Below are 16,036 nucleotides of genomic sequence, written 5' to 3'. Positions count from 1 at the left end.
TCTATCACTTGATGGATTAAAATTTCCAGGTATAGTTCATAATGAGAAGAACTCATTACTTGAAGAAGGATGAAGAAGTTCATAACGAGAAGAATTTGTTCAACCTTTTGTTCAAATCTATCACTTGATGGACTATCTTTTCCAGTTCGAGTTCATAATGAGAAGAACTCATCTGAAGAAAGAAGAAGAAGTTCATAATGAGAAGACTTTGTTCAATTTTTTGCTCAAATCCATCACTTGATGGGTCAGTTTTCCCAGAGAAGTTCATAATGAGAAGAACTCATCAGGAGAAGAAGAAGTTCATAATAAGAAGAGCTTATTCAACCTTTTGAATGACTCTATCATAGAAAGAAAGAGGTCAACATCATCCCCAGCGGAAAGTTCATAATGAGAAGAACTCATCTGAAAGAAAAAGAAGAATTTATTCAACATCTCCATACTAATCAAGTGAAGTCAAATGAAAAAAAAACTTATTATCTTTTCGTCTTTGCTCTATTCTTATTAAGAATAAGCAAAGAGGGGCAGCTGAAGATATTCATTTTTTTTTATTTTAATATTATTATTATTATTATTATTATTATTATTATTATTATAATAATAATTATTATTATTATTATATATATATTATTTATATTACAAGCCCAAAATATAAGCCCATTTACAAAACCTGAAGCCCAAACCCAACCCGACCGAGAAACCCTAACCCTTTTAGGGTTTTCTAAAAATTCCAGCCGCCTCAGCCAACGGTCCAGCTTCCAGCCGCCTCTGCTGCCAGTGCCACGCCTCCATCGAAGCCTCCAGAAGACCCAGATGGTCACCCACGTTGCTACTCTAGCAGTGAGTCACCACATAGTTTGGTGACTCACCGAAATCCGCTCTTCGGACCGGTCTGAGACGAGTGCCGGTGATGGCTATAAAGCCATCACCCCATATGCGAACAAGAAAAGAACACAGAGACAGAGAGAGATAGAAAACAGAGAGCAACGTCCCACAACCAGCAAAAAAACCAAAACAGAAAGGAAAGGAAAAGAAAGGAGCTTACCGAGGAAGCCATCGGACCCCTTCAAACGTCACAAAAACCTTCAGAAACCGAAGGTACTTCTTTAGATTCGCTCCGATCAGGAGCCATTTAGGAGAAAAGAGCACCGGAACCGTCCTTAGGACGGTCCGATCTATCTAATGGTGTAAAAATAAAATTTTTCGGCCACCGGATGCGGTGGCCGGCGGTGAGGGTCACGGCGGCAGACGGTTGCCGTCCGGTGACCGACTTCCCTCCGGTGAGGGAAGCTAGAGAGAAGGGAGAGCTTTTGTTCATTCACTCTCAGTTAGAGAGAGAATGAAAACTGGAAAATGAAAGAGATGGCCCGAAGGGCCGGCCGTTTTGGGTATTAAATAGCCCTTCCCAAACGACATCGTTTTGGGGAGGGCTATTTGAGTAATTATTAATAGTTAAATCCTGTCTGCTATCCCTTTAATTTGTAAACTTTACATTTTAGTCACTAAATCAAGTTTATAATCCTTTTAATTCGGTTCTTTAACTTCATTTTTATTTGTTTTAGTCCTTTATATTAAAATAATATATATAGGATAAATAACAGATTTACTCCTATAATTTTAATAATTAATATTTTAATCTGAATAATATGTTTTAATTTATTTTAATCTAATATCCAAATTTTATATAGTTTTATTTTAGTCATTAAATTAATAAAATAAAAAATAGTATGTTTAATCCCTATAATTTTGATTAATTATGAATTAGATTTTTAATCTTAATTTTATTATATTTTAGTCACTAATTTTAAATGTTTTCATTTATTTTACTGCTTTTAAATATATTGTTCTAATTGTATTTTTATTGTTTTATTTGTTTACATATTTAAATATTTTTATTATTATATAGTTATAAATATATATAATAAATAATTATTTATATATATTTTTAATAAATTATTTTAATATTTATTTTTCAATATCGAAGAAAAGGACAGTCTTAATACAACTGGATGTCCTATTCTGGTATTTTAAAATTAAAAATTATAAAAAATATTATTTAATTTAAATTAATATTTATCAATATCAAAGAAAAGAGTTGTCTTAAGGCACCTAGAAGTCCTTTTCCGATATTTTTAAATATTTTTTTATATATAATTTTGAAATAATAGGATTATAAATTAAATATATTTTGAATTTTTAAATTTTAATAAGAGACAATTTATAATTAAAAAATACCAATTTTGGGCGTTGTAGGGGTGCTAATCCTTCCCTAAACGTAACCGACCACGAATCCCTTTTTATTATTAAAAAGAACGAATTTTTAGTTATAAACGCAGATCAGTTTATTTTTTAATTGATGTTTTCTTAAAACTCTTTTAAAAAAATAATTTTTAGGTATTCGACCTACCTAACCCAAAAGGCCGATGGCGACTCTCAAATTATTTTCAAAACCATTTATTCATATCAATTTTCCCGCCAAATAAATATTTCGTACCCGGACGAAAACCGGTTACGACACTATGGATATCTCTTTTCTTGAACAGGTTCATTATTTCATTATTTCCAAGTGACCGCAATCCAGGGGGATAGTGTGGATGGATTACATCCTTCTCCGTTCATTGGAAACCTAGCTCTTTCGAAACCTGTGTCAACTTCTATCCCAAACATTTTTTCAAGTCATATTACTATACCTACTCCTATTTTTATGTCTCCCACTAGTCCTTCACCCACTTCAACTCCACCAATATTCAAACACCAACCAAGACCTTATGAGTCTATACACGACGCCCAAAACATGTTTCAGAGGTTGTTTTACAGTCTAGTGCTTACCAAGAGTTGGCAGTCAGTCCGATTGCTTCACAAGGTAATAAAGGTAGTGAAGTTCCTCTCAATTAATAGAATTTTGACGATTTGCCTATTGCTAAAACAAAGGGTGTTAGGCAATGTACAAAACATATGATACAAAGATTTGTTTCCTATGGGAGATTAATGTCTTCTTTCAAAGCTTTTATAGCCAGTTTAGACAAGGTGAGAATACCAACAACTATAGAGGAGGCTTTATAGGATTTGAAATAGAAAAAGGTAGTTGAAGATGAACTTAGAGCTCTCGAGATGTTTGCGCCAGCAACTAAACTCATATTGTGCGAGTTTTGCTTAGTATGGCTGATAACAAGGACTGGGGGCTTCATCAACTTTGTATAAAAATGTCTTTCTAAATGGGAGGCTAGAAGACGATGTGTATATGAGGCTTCCTCCTGGTCTGAAAACAAACTCAGACTCAGAAGGTTTGCAAATTGCAAAACTCTCTATGGCCTTAATAGTCCTCCTTGTGTTTGGTTTGACCGATTTACATAGGTAATTCTTAGTGATGGTCGCAGGCAATGCTAGGTTGATCATACTCTTTGTGAAGATATAGCACCTAAAAACAAACGTGATATTCTAATTGTGTATGTAGATGATATTTGTTATTACTGGTGATGATGTGTGAAACAGGTTGAAAAGATTTTTGAACATTGAGTTCTAGATAAAGGATTTGGGTAAATTACAGTATTTCCTGGGAATGGAAGTAGCTCTATCAAATTTAGGAATTGTCATTAATCAAAGGATGTTCTTGATCTCTTGACCAAACTTGGGATGTTAGGTTGCAAGCAAGTGGAAACTCCAATGGATACAAGTTTAAAGATGGATAAGGAAGACATGGGAGATCATATGGATAAGGATCAATACCAAACGTTGGTTGGGAAATCAATTTACTTGTTTTTAACACGACCTGATATAACATTTCCTGTTAATATTATTAGTCAGCATATATCTGATCCTAGAGAAGAGCATCTTACTACTGCCCATAGAATACTAAGATACTCAAAGTCTACTCCTGGTCATGGTTAATCTTTCGGAAATCTGAGGTGCATGCGGATGCGAGTTGGCATAGAAAGTTGACTGAGAGAAGATCAACTACTGGTTATTGTATTTTTTGTATGGGGAAGTTAGTGACATGGCAAAGCAAGAAACAATCAACTGTTTCTAGGAGCATTACTGAGGCGGAATATAGAGCTTTAGCTCTTCGAATTTGTGAAGGGATGTGTTGTTAAGGTTACTTAAGGTGTTGGAGCTAAATCAAGATGACAAGTTCTCGAATTTTAGTAATAATAATAAGCCATCATGATTGCTAAAAATCCTGTTCATCATGATCATACTAAGCACGTTGAGATTGATAGGTTTATTTCTGAGAATGTTAATGGTGGAGCAGATGAGTTATCATATGTTTATTCTAATCAACAGTTAGTTGATGTGCTTACCAAAGCACTACCAAGAAGAAGTTTTGATAATTTTATGTGCAAGTTGGGATTATATAATGTATATTCACCATCTTGAGGGGGAGTGTGAGTTATTGATATACTTAGTTTGTTATTTTGTTATTGGTTAGTTTAGATAAGATTGACCTTATCTCTAATAATTTCAAATGTTTATATAGTTGTAGGCACTCTAGGGTAACTTTGTATACTGTAATCTATGAGAAATACTAAAAACAAACATATTTTCAGTTTCCACAGTTATGAGTGATTCTGAAATGTTTGAAGCTAGGGTACCACACATAGCTTGCATTACAAGTAATTTAGACCCAAACATTTAGGAATCACCCATCTCCAAGACGAGAGCGTACATTTAAAGAATCACCCATCCAACAGATGATGGTAGGGTGGGTAAAAGGGGTAGAGAGGAAAAACTTCCAACTTAATGGGCAGGCTTCAAGATTCCCACATTATAGCTTCGTTATTTGAATATTTTCCCATCGTTCTCCTTCTTTCTTATTAAGCAAAGCCTAATATTTTTTCCAATGGTTCCCTCATTTGTTAAGAGATGGAGGAAAAAGGGAAGGAAAATGAGTGGATTTGTACCTTTCCCTTCCAAATTCAATCCTTCCAAATATAGGAGTCTAGGAGAACACTCATTTCTTAACAATTTTAATTACAACTTTACCCCAAATCTCTTTCTTCCCTCTATTTCTTTCCAAATACAATGAACGAGAAATGATTTCCATTCCTCCCTTCAAAACCACAAACTAGCCATGAATTGTAGTTTGATTTCTTAACTGCTTAAAAAAGTGTAAATAAAATGTTTGCATATCAAAAAATTTTTACTATTTTAAATATATTTTCATTGAAGATGTCAAATTTAGAATGCAGTAACAGTAAAAAGAATTTCAAAAGTTACAAAAATATATCGAAACCGAATCTCTGAAATCACAATTTAAAGATTTTGTTGGTTTCAGTCATTTTAATTCAGCTTAATTGTTTTTTGTTTTTTTATAAGAAATGGAGACCTCATTAAAAATCCCCTTCATGATTGCTAAGATACAATAAGATGAATTAAAAATCAGCATAATGAGGAAAAGAGTGTCTCATATTTTATTTATAGAAAGATTAATACAAAGCCAAAGATTACAACCAGAAAATTGAAACACAATAGATACAACCACAAACAAGAAAAAACCAAAAATAAACCCCAATCCCACATCTTAACTTAGTCAATTCTCGACTTTGCTAAAACAACTACCTCTAAGTTAGTTGGCCTAGCAATCGAGCGGATAATGCCTTCTATGTTCCTAATCTTATCCGCAATTTCTTTTGAAATTAGGGCATACAAGCTGGGGCATTTATACATATTCTTTATCCACTCCACAAACATTTTACTATCACTCTCCACAATCAACTATCCCTTATAGAACCATTTAGAAGATTCGAAGAACAATAACTCATGTTTTATGGCCTTCAAATCCATAAAAGCAAGGGACTCGGACCAACAACTTCTTGAAAATAACCCAACACCGTTCCAGACTCATCTATTAAAATCCCACCCAAACCACTAGCCTCCCAACTACTATTGACAGTAGCATCCACATTCAGCTTAAGAAAACCCGCTAGGGGAGGGGACCAAGACAATTATTTGGCTCGAAGACTTCCTAAAACAGAACAAGAATCACCGAGCGTTGGGTCACCAATAAGTAAATCCCTTGAGATGGCATTGTTGGAGAATTTAGCTAAGAACCAAGAAGTTAATCTTAACTTTTTCTATAAAGAACAATTGAACCAGATCGAATACATTCTGCTCAAAAACAATGGAACTCCTGTATTTCCATATCGTCCACATCACTATACCAGGAATTAAAGTCCAAATAGAAGAATTAGACACCAATTCCTCCCAAACAGAAAGAAAACAGTGAGAATTCTCGTGTAAGATAGCAGAAATTTTCCACAATTTCAAGAACCTATTCCACTAACCCTATGTATCAGTGCAAGAGAAGAATAGGTGAGGGAAGGACTCCAGTTCTATTTTGTAGAAAGGACATAAGGGATCCAATATCCCCGAAATACCTCTCTTTAATAATTCAGTCTTAACTGCCAGTTTTTGATTGACAACTTGCCACATGAAAGTTTATACTCTTGGTGGAACCAACCCTTTCCAAAGGTAACCCTTCTAAAAATGGTCTACAATATGATCAGCGGAGCACGTTTTCGAGAAAGAGTTAACTGTGTATATGCCATCCCCATTCCATTGCCAAAATAGACCATCTATCGAATTCTTCAATATGCTTATATTATTGATTATCACCATTAGTTTGGCTCATTTATCAGCCTCCCAATCACTCAGATTCCTCCATATATTTACACACCAAACCCAGCCTGAATTTCCAAATTCACAAACTCCCTTAAATTCTCATTTTCATTGGAAGAGAGGGCAAAAAGTCTAGGGAATACTTATTTGAGGGAGGATTCTAAAGCCCAAACATCATGCCAGAAGCTAATATTCTCCCCATTTCCCACTCTGATTCAAAACTGGTTGCGACATTTGGAGCAAAAAGAGTCATCTTTAAAAACAATTATTCACCACCAATCTCCACATCCATGAAGCCTGAGCTGGTAAACTTCTGTTAAGTAGCAATGATCTTTGATTTAACTTGTACTTGCTACATATCAACTGCCTTCTCTCGAAATCCTTTTTGTTTGCAAACTTTCAAGGCTAGTTTCCCAAAAGGGCTCTATTCATTAGATTGAGATCTAACACTCATAGTCCTCCATTGTCTTTAGATTTGAAGACAGTCTTCCAGTTTACCCAATGTATTTTGTTCCTCTATGATCCTCCCCCCATATGAATCTAGCCATGATCAAATTAAACTTTCTGTACAGAGTGGATGGGAGCTTGAAAATTGACAAGAAGTAGGTTGGGAGAGAGCACAAAATCGCTCTTAATAAAACCAATCTCCTTGGCAAAGAAAGAGTTATTGCCTTCCAACCTGCGAGTTTCCTATAAAAGTTTTGTAAGATAGGTTCCTACAGAGATGTTGAATTTCTCTTAGCTCCAAGAGGAAGACCTAGATATTCGGATAGAAATAGGCCTAATGTGCATCTGATAGAACACGCCCAGTTCTTCACCTCATCTTCGCTTGTATTTATGCCAAATAAACTGATTTTGGAGAAATTCAGCTGGAGACCCAACATAACTTCAAAAACATGTAAAACTCTCTTCACATTTCTATTCTATCTCCGAAGCGTTGCAGAAGACTATAAGGTCATTTACAAATTGCAGATGCGATAAATTGAAAGATCTATCATTCCCTCTAATTTCAAAATCGTAAAACAGCCCAGTGGAAACCGCCTTCAAAATCAACAAATTAATCAGTTCCCCAATCAAATTAAATAACAATGGAAAGAGAGAGAGAGTAACCTTGTCTAAGTCCCTTAGCCATTGGAAATTACTTAATAGGAACCTCGTTTACTAAAACCAAGATCGAAGCCATAGTGACACATTTACTCATCTAGTTGCGCCATTTCACCCCAAATCCCTTCTTCTCCATTACTTTAAACAAGATTGGCCAATCAATTGTGTTATAAACTTTTCTAAAGTCCACCTTGAACACACCTCCCTTAAGACCTTTCTTTCTCCAATAACCAATCCCTTCATTGGCAATGAATGGGCATTCCAAAATTTGGTGGCCTGTAATAAAAGAAAATTGAAAAGGACTGATTATGTCACTGATACAAATTCTTAACCTTCTTGATAGACACTTCAAAAGAATCTTATACACCCCTCCAACCAAACTAATGGGTCTATAATCATCTAGGCTTCCTGGATTGAGTCTCTTCGGGATGAGTGTGATGAAAGTGTGGTTGATTCCATGCTCCAGTCTTTTCCAAGAAGAAGTTCTGGAAGAATTTCTTAATGTCTTCTTTGAAAAATGTCCATAACTTTTTGAATAACCCCATATTCAACCCATCAGGCCCTGGAGCTTTTTTTCTATCATGAGAATTAATAACCTCCCAAATCTCCTCCTCCGATAATTCCTTTTCTAACAAAAGATTTTGTTCCAATGTTAATTTGGCAAAATTCAGCTTCATAGATTCAATTCTAAAGTCGATCTGGAATTATAAATCTCAAATAAATAATCTCGGACACTTGCCTTAATAAGAGTGGGATCTTGAATGAGATTACCCTAGACACTTAGAGTAGACATATAACTCATCCTTTTTTTGTTAGATGCACAGATATGAAAAAAAATCTAGAAATCCAGTCTCCATCCTTCACCCATTTGGATCTTGCGTTTTGGAACCAAATCTGCTCCTCGATTCTGTACAATCTCCACAACTCCCTCCTTAATACACCAAACGAAGTGACTATTCCCATGGAATCAAGATTTTGTTGTAGTTCTTTCTCCAGATTGTGTAGTTTCCTTTCTATGTCAGAAATTGCATCAGTCGGATTTAGAATTCTAGTTCTAGCCCAATTTTTTATGGCTACTTTTATATTTCTCAAAATACTTAAGATTCATGATATTCTCTTTTTTTAGGATTCGTGATTGATGATTGCACCATCTCCTCGAAGCCCTCCTCCATTAAATAATGAAAGAGCTTAAAAGGCCTCTTACCCCAGTTGACGCCATCGTTCCCAAGAAAATAGCATTGTGATCTAAGATGGACTTTGGAAGGAGAAGCTGTGTGGTTTCTGGAAAAATAGCCATAAATTAGCATCCATCAAGAATCTGTCAAGCCTTACGAGGTTAGGATCTCCCTGTTATTACACTATGTGAAATATCCCCCAATTGAAGGAAGTTATATGAGACCTACTTGATGAATGAAAGATCTAAAAAGCTACATTGAATTCCATTTTTTTTAGATCTGTCTTCTTTCTCTTCTGGAGATAGATACACATTAAAGTCTCCTCCCACACACAAAGGAAGCCTTTGACTTTCCAAATAGGAAGTGAACTCTTCAAAGAAGACTGTTTTCTCATCCCTTGTGGTCGGCCAATATACATTGGTAAGACTACAATTGAAATTATTCTCTTTAAAATGGCTGAACAAAGCAATAAACCTTTTACTTACAAAGTGTTCTTTGACTTCAGAAATACTATCATCCCAACTCATCAATCCTCCATCCGATCCCTCAGCTGGTGAAACAACGTAGCCCTGAAGATTATTGCCCCAATTCTTCTAAAAATTGACTTTTCTAAAGTGTCCAATTTAGTTTCTTCTAATAAAATGAATGACAGATTCTTATTAGATACAAATTTTGTAATGCACGTTGTTTCTCTTTTCTTCGCAGGCCCCTTGTATTCCAAGTTATGATGGATAGCTTTGGCATATTAGAAGTTAGCCGAATACTAGTAACAAAAGCTAGGACATCATCCTTCCCTAGCTACTCTCGATCTTTTCTCCAGGTTGATTATTTTTTCTAGAAAGGTCTTATTCCCATCCTTGAAAGAAATTCCCAGCTGACTTCACATTTAGCCAAAGCTTCTCCAAATACACCGAGAATGAAGAGGAAGAAAATGTGGAGCTACTGACCATGTCTAGTGTATCCCTTATCAATGTCCTCCTATTTCTTCTGTTGTCTTTCCCACTCACTATTCCAGTTCGACAGCCTACTGATGGTCTCTTTGCACAAACTGGAATGAGTTCGAAGCTCTGTTGGGCTTTGTAAATTAACTACCAATTTTAACAATGGTCATTCATTATGCTAAAATGTATGTATAGTCCCGTACTAGTTTCAACTGTCTTCTACTTTGATCTAAATGTCTACTGTTTGAAACGATTCTTATTCATTTGATCGATCGAAAACCCTCCTCTCTTTAGATCTGCTATACACTCTAGAAAAACTTCCTCTCTCCCTCCTTCCATTCAGGGCACTCCTTATGGATATCAACTAGATAGTGGATGCGATAGACTCCATCGCAAAATACCCCTTGAGTGAATTTCCTGGTTCTCATCCATCAATATTTTTTTAACGACTCCACTGTTGGAGCTTCTTATTCAGTAGCAGCTTCTCCCTCGCGTAGAGCTCTTTTTAGAGTCGACTTTGTTCCACATGTGTTCGAGACAAAAATTGAACCTCATTCTGCTTGCCAAACCCACCCCCACGCTATGTTAATTACAGGCCCGTCGATTTTAAGTCTTTGGATTGGGGAATTGGGCTCCCAATTATCATTTGATGGGCTAGAGGTATAGAATCTGGGTCCACTGTATTCCTCAAACTGAGACCTGCATAATCCCCTATGGGATTTCTCCCCTTACCGAGGAGATCTGACACCTCATTATTAGTATGATCATTATTTGATTTCTACAACAGTGATTGTCCCCCACGATCTCCTTTCAATCCACATGTTTCTCCTTGTTCAAGCCACGTGTCCACCTTCAACAGTGCCTCCTTGGTTGACTGCTCAATTCCAACTGCTGCTAATGCAAGTCGACTGCCCTCGTCTTCCTCCAACGAAGCATCCTCACTGAACCAACCTTCTGAAGCTCTTTCCAAATCCTCCCTAACAGGTTCAACCAATTTTTTGAATACCGATCACATCCTAATCTTTACTTTAAAAGATCTGCCATATGACCCAACATTAATCATTTTCGGGACGTAGAAAAGGCTCGTCACCCTCACCAGTAATTTCACGAACGAGAAATCCTCTCTATTTCTTGTCTCCTCTGGAATGCATATAAACTTCCTCGAACTCCCAGCAAGCCTCTCCAGGAACGACTCGTTCCAACATAGCAGTGGAATTACGTATAACTCAATCAAACAAAACGCCATTGGTAAACACTCATCATTCAAAAGAGGAGTCAACCAGTCAAACCAAAAAACAATAGCTCTTCTTGCTTATTTGTCCAAGCTGCTGATAGCTCTTCCACTGACTTGAACGTAATGATGGAAGAATTCCATACATATCTCCAACTAGCGATTCTTACTTCAAATCCCTCGTTGGCCAGAGCCTTCTACACCAAGTCCATCTCGAAATAAGATTTGATAACCCCTATTAAGGAACATTTCGTCCAACTCGATTCCTCCGTAGGGATATGCATCTCCTAGACGTTCCTCAACCCTTTTGCAGCTTGCATAATACCTTCCCTGTTCTCCCTTGTTTTTCGTTCACTTCACAGTCTTCTATCTAAGGTTAGTACTTCTTTATACGTTCTATCATCCCTCAGGCTTATTCGAGACTTAACATCCTCCTCGAACCTTCTTTTTCCATCTTTTTTTGACTTGTTAGCTTCCATCTGGGTCTTTCCTATATCAGCTGATCTTTTCCGAGAGTTCTGATATTTTACAACCGCCACTGAGTCTCTCTTCCCATCAATCCAAGTTCCATTAACATTCTAGATTGTTTTTCTTCGACCGACCTCGTTGGAAAACTGGACAAAGGCGAACGTGGAGGTTTTGTATTTTGGTTTGTTCGTTGCACTCGGGATGAAGACCCTCACAACTAGACCATGGTGATTGAAAAGTTATCTTAATGCTCGTCTTGATACCCTCTTGCTTAGATTGTCTACGAAAGTTGTCCATTCCTCACCGGAGAAAAAAGGACCTTTCAAATTCTCTCTCTCTCGCACTTATTCTCTCGCACTTATTCTCTCTCTTGGTTATTAATATTTCTGGTCTTGCAAAAAACTAATGAAATGCTATCATCAGTGTTTTCAAACCTTGTAATTCTGGCAGAAGGATATCTAATACTCATAGTATAAAATATCAGAAGTCCGTTAACTTGAACATGTTGACTTTGACAAATAAGCTTTTGGTAAATAAGCATGTGTATCATCCCTTTCTTTCCTCTACTGAACGACAAGACCCACAACTTTGGATCTACAAGTATCACTTGTTCGCTTCCTTACAAACATGGAGGTTACGTTCTGGCTTGAACTCACATGGGTCATCCAACTTTAGGGTTCCAACCCAACCCTTCCTAGCATGAAGCTCGTCACCATTAGGCAATGAGGAACCGGATATTGGCCAACACATGAGGTTTGTCTTTGCCTATTGCAGACAAGGAGGGTGCACCTACTAAACAACAAGTTTATATAAGTCGTCCATTGAGGGATTTGCATTCCTGAATAATTTCATCCTCATCAAGAAGCTCCTCCAATGTAAAATTATCCATATCTAGAATTGTATCAATTTCAAAGAAAAACAAAGGGACCAACTATTTTTGTCAAATCTAAACTATACTAATGTGATTCCCCCTAGATTCTCACTTCAAAGGAAAACAAAGGGTCAAACTATTTCTGTCCCTTTTGAAAATCTAAACTATACTAGCTTAATTGTTTGTTATTCAAGGGAAAAAGAAGCATGCTTATACGTTATCCTACACTTAGTTCCAAAGTAAACCAGGTGCACCTTATTGGTGAACTACTAAACGTTATAACCAGTACGCTTATCATTTTAGAATAATTTTTAAATAGTAAATTCATGCCACAAGCTCATTTACACAAACTAAAAAAGAAATTTGAGCAAATTAATCATGTATAAGCTGACTTGATCACCGTTGTCTCTGACTAAAGCACAGCTGTACAAAAACCAGAGATTTCCAGGATGCAATGTCAGCAACATCTTTAGGCTGATAAAAGGGAAAAAAGAAAATGATTACAGTGAAAATATACCTGATTCAAAAAGGAAAAAAAAGAAGAGAGAAAAAATTATTATTATAACAACTTAGAGTTTCGCATACAACGATATTCTGGCTGTCAAGGAGATCATTTATATTTTCTTTAATTTTATCTAGCAGTTTATCTTTTTCTCCTATTTCTTGGTCAAATTCTTTAAATATATTGTTGTAATTGGAATTGGATTCTTCTAAGTAAGGCTCCAAAACCGATAAACTTAAGGCTAAAGCTCGAACTTTCTGCATCAAAATTTTAGAACAGTCTCCAGGTACTCTGCAAACTTGTTGAAGACGAATTTCTTCAACTGGATTGGGAGCAACATTACTTGTTGCATCCAACTGTACATTTGAGTTTACCACTGAAGGCTCAGATCCCATTTCCTTGTGAGAACTTTGGTGAATATCATCACGATGAGAGGACTCCACTTGTGAAGGTGTTTGTTTCTGATCACGGACTCCATCCTCAGGTGCAAAGAGATTATCTTGAACAAAGATCAAATCCTCCAGCATTCTCTCTACTACATCTACTCCATACACTTCAATAACACTCAGCGTACAATAAAATTCAGAACCATAATGGCTCAGAAGGTTTAACTTCATATACCTAACCCACTTTGGTTCCTGAAGAACAAATCTCTGAGCAATCTTCACATTGGCAGCAGTAAAGTTTCCCAGAGTAGTCCAAACATCTGTCGGAAAAACCAAATTCCCAAACAACTCAAATTGTTTCAAATTAGAGGAGTAATGTTATAAATTTGTTATTTCTATTGTGTCTACCAGGGTTTCAAATCGCGGTCGCGGTCGCGTTTTCAGTTATTTCGGATTTACCGTGATTGCGGCAGTCGCGGGCGCTATTGCGGTCGTCGCGGACGCTATTGCGGCCGTCGCAGGTAACTCGGACAACGGCAAAACCTCTAAATCGCGGTTGCGGACCGTTTTTTGAAACCCTGGTGTCTACTAAAGTTTCTTCTGAACGTTCTATAACAGCAAATTTAGCTTCTGCTGAACAGGGATTTCGTAGTTACTTGTCCTCATCTCTGCCTAAGATATTTGAGGCACCCTTGCTTCCTTGTTATATGCCAGGACCTTCGCTCCTTTTGAAGCGGAGGCATAGTTGTATTCTTTACCCCCAGGCTCCTACCTATGTATTACTCCTGCCTGAGCAGTATCGGATCTACTTTTAGAAATGAATGCTCGACTCTTGAATTCGTCAAGACCAAGAGGCACAGCGTGAGACAGTCTATCGGACTTTGGAGAGGTATTTTCAGATTTTATTTCTGCAACAAAGTTTCCAGCGTTAAGTTCCTCATTAGTAGAGACATGATTTTTGCTAGCTTCATCATTTGCAGGTGAATCATCATGAAGATCTGTGATTTCAGCAACATTTGTACAAAAACACATCATGAGAGAAAAAGAGCCAGATCCGCCCGCCAAACATTGACCAGGAGAATCAGAATGTTCATAGTGTCCCATCCTAGCATCAACCCATGTTGATAAGCCAAGGACTACAGACCCACCTATATTTAATAAAATAACATAATTGATAGTAATAACATGCAAATGCTTTCCATCCATTATACATTTTATCCAAACGTACATAAATAAGAAAGCCACATTTTCTAAATTTACAGAAAGAATAATTCAGTCTCAGATAAAATTCCAAAATACTTGAACAGTAAATGCCTGTACTACTACAAGGAAAACATCAGTAACAGATACACTCTAGGAGACATAAATGCTAGAGGTATGAAAGATACCAAATAGTCGGTAAAACAATCTTTTCCAAATTCAATCTAGCAACAAAATGATGAGACATTTAAGGAATCAGAGAGATGAAATATTGATAATTAGTGAAGTTCCTTGACAAAGATGCCGTATTTCAGTTCCTAAGTAAAAGTATAACAGATTCGAGATAGATTAAGAAAACTCAACAGAAGGTTATAGATTAAAACATTTATCCTCTTCTAGAGAAGTCATTTGAAATGAAAACTACATTAAACATTTTTCCATACCTTTAAAAGGAGTCAACAACTCACTACAGACAGATTAGTACAAATGTATAAAAGAGATGCTCAAATAAAAACAGAACTAGCATAGATATATTGACTTGAAGGTCTGATGTTCCACTAAATTTACAAGCATTGAGGTCTAAAGGAGGAGAACCAGAAATGATAACAATATTTAGCATAAAGAGGAAGAACAGCATGGGACAACGGAACAACAGATATGGAACCATGCCAACACTCCTTATTCTTCGCCCTTTCAAATATCATGTTAATTCACATCCTGCACTAAACTAGTTTCAGCTTTATACTCTTTATAAAAATTGATTAGATATTTCACATACTGCTCTATTATTAGTGCATAGTCTTACAATATTTTGTGTTCTTGTATTTTTTGAATTTATCTGTTTAATTGCAATTAGCTAAAATGTAAAGCTATTTACAACTTTTTCACGTCCACTCTTTCATTCTCACCAAACTGATACTTTAATAGCTTACCTCAATGAAAGCACTGGCCTTCCAGATGACTTTCCCAGATGACCTAGACCCAACTACTCATGGCAGTTTTTTACAATATTATTACTACGCAAAAAGGGCGGGGGGGGGAGATATAGCATAAGAAATGACCCTGCTGATCCAAAGAATAATTACAAGCTTTAAATGACCTGCTGATCCAAAGAATAATTACAAGCTTTAAATAGCATAACAAGTACCGAGGACGGATTGCACCTTCAATCAAGCAAAGAGTAATCTAAGATAAATAGCAGTGTAATGATGAGCCAAAAACATTCCTTCCAGATGACTTTCACCCAACTACTCATGGTAGATTTTTACCATAATTATCAGACTACAAAAAGGGGGGAATATAGCATAGGAAATGACGCTGCTGATCCAAAAAATAACTACAAGCTTCAAATATTATAACATGTACCGAGGACGGATTGCACCTTCAATCAAGGAAAGAGTAATCCAAGATTAATAGCAGCGTAACGATGAGCCAAAAACATTAAAGAATGGCTCAATGGATTCACAAGAGTTATATCTAGAGCCAAGGGTGGACAAAGGGGGCACTACTAGGGGTGTGGGACAGTTGCCCCCTGAAATTTTCAAAT

The 16,036-nt window shown here is 36.4% G+C and overlaps 1 pseudogene; it reads right to left on the bottom strand.

The window, feature by feature from the left end:
* The window catches only part of LOC120196839, a 29,872-nt pseudogene extending 15,376 nt beyond the window's left edge, over nucleotides 1-14,496 (bottom strand).
* Nucleotides 14,497-16,036: the final 1,540 nt, after the last annotated feature.

This window comes from Hibiscus syriacus, unplaced genomic scaffold (assembly GCF_006381635.1).
Source record: "Hibiscus syriacus cultivar Baekdansim isolate YM2019G1 unplaced genomic scaffold, ASM638163v2 tig00117034_pilon, whole genome shotgun sequence".
Lineage (NCBI taxonomy): Eukaryota > Viridiplantae > Streptophyta > Magnoliopsida > Malvales > Malvaceae > Hibiscus > Hibiscus syriacus.
The sequence above is the reverse complement of the archived record's forward strand: the minus strand, read 5'-3'. Positions and strand labels throughout refer to the sequence as shown.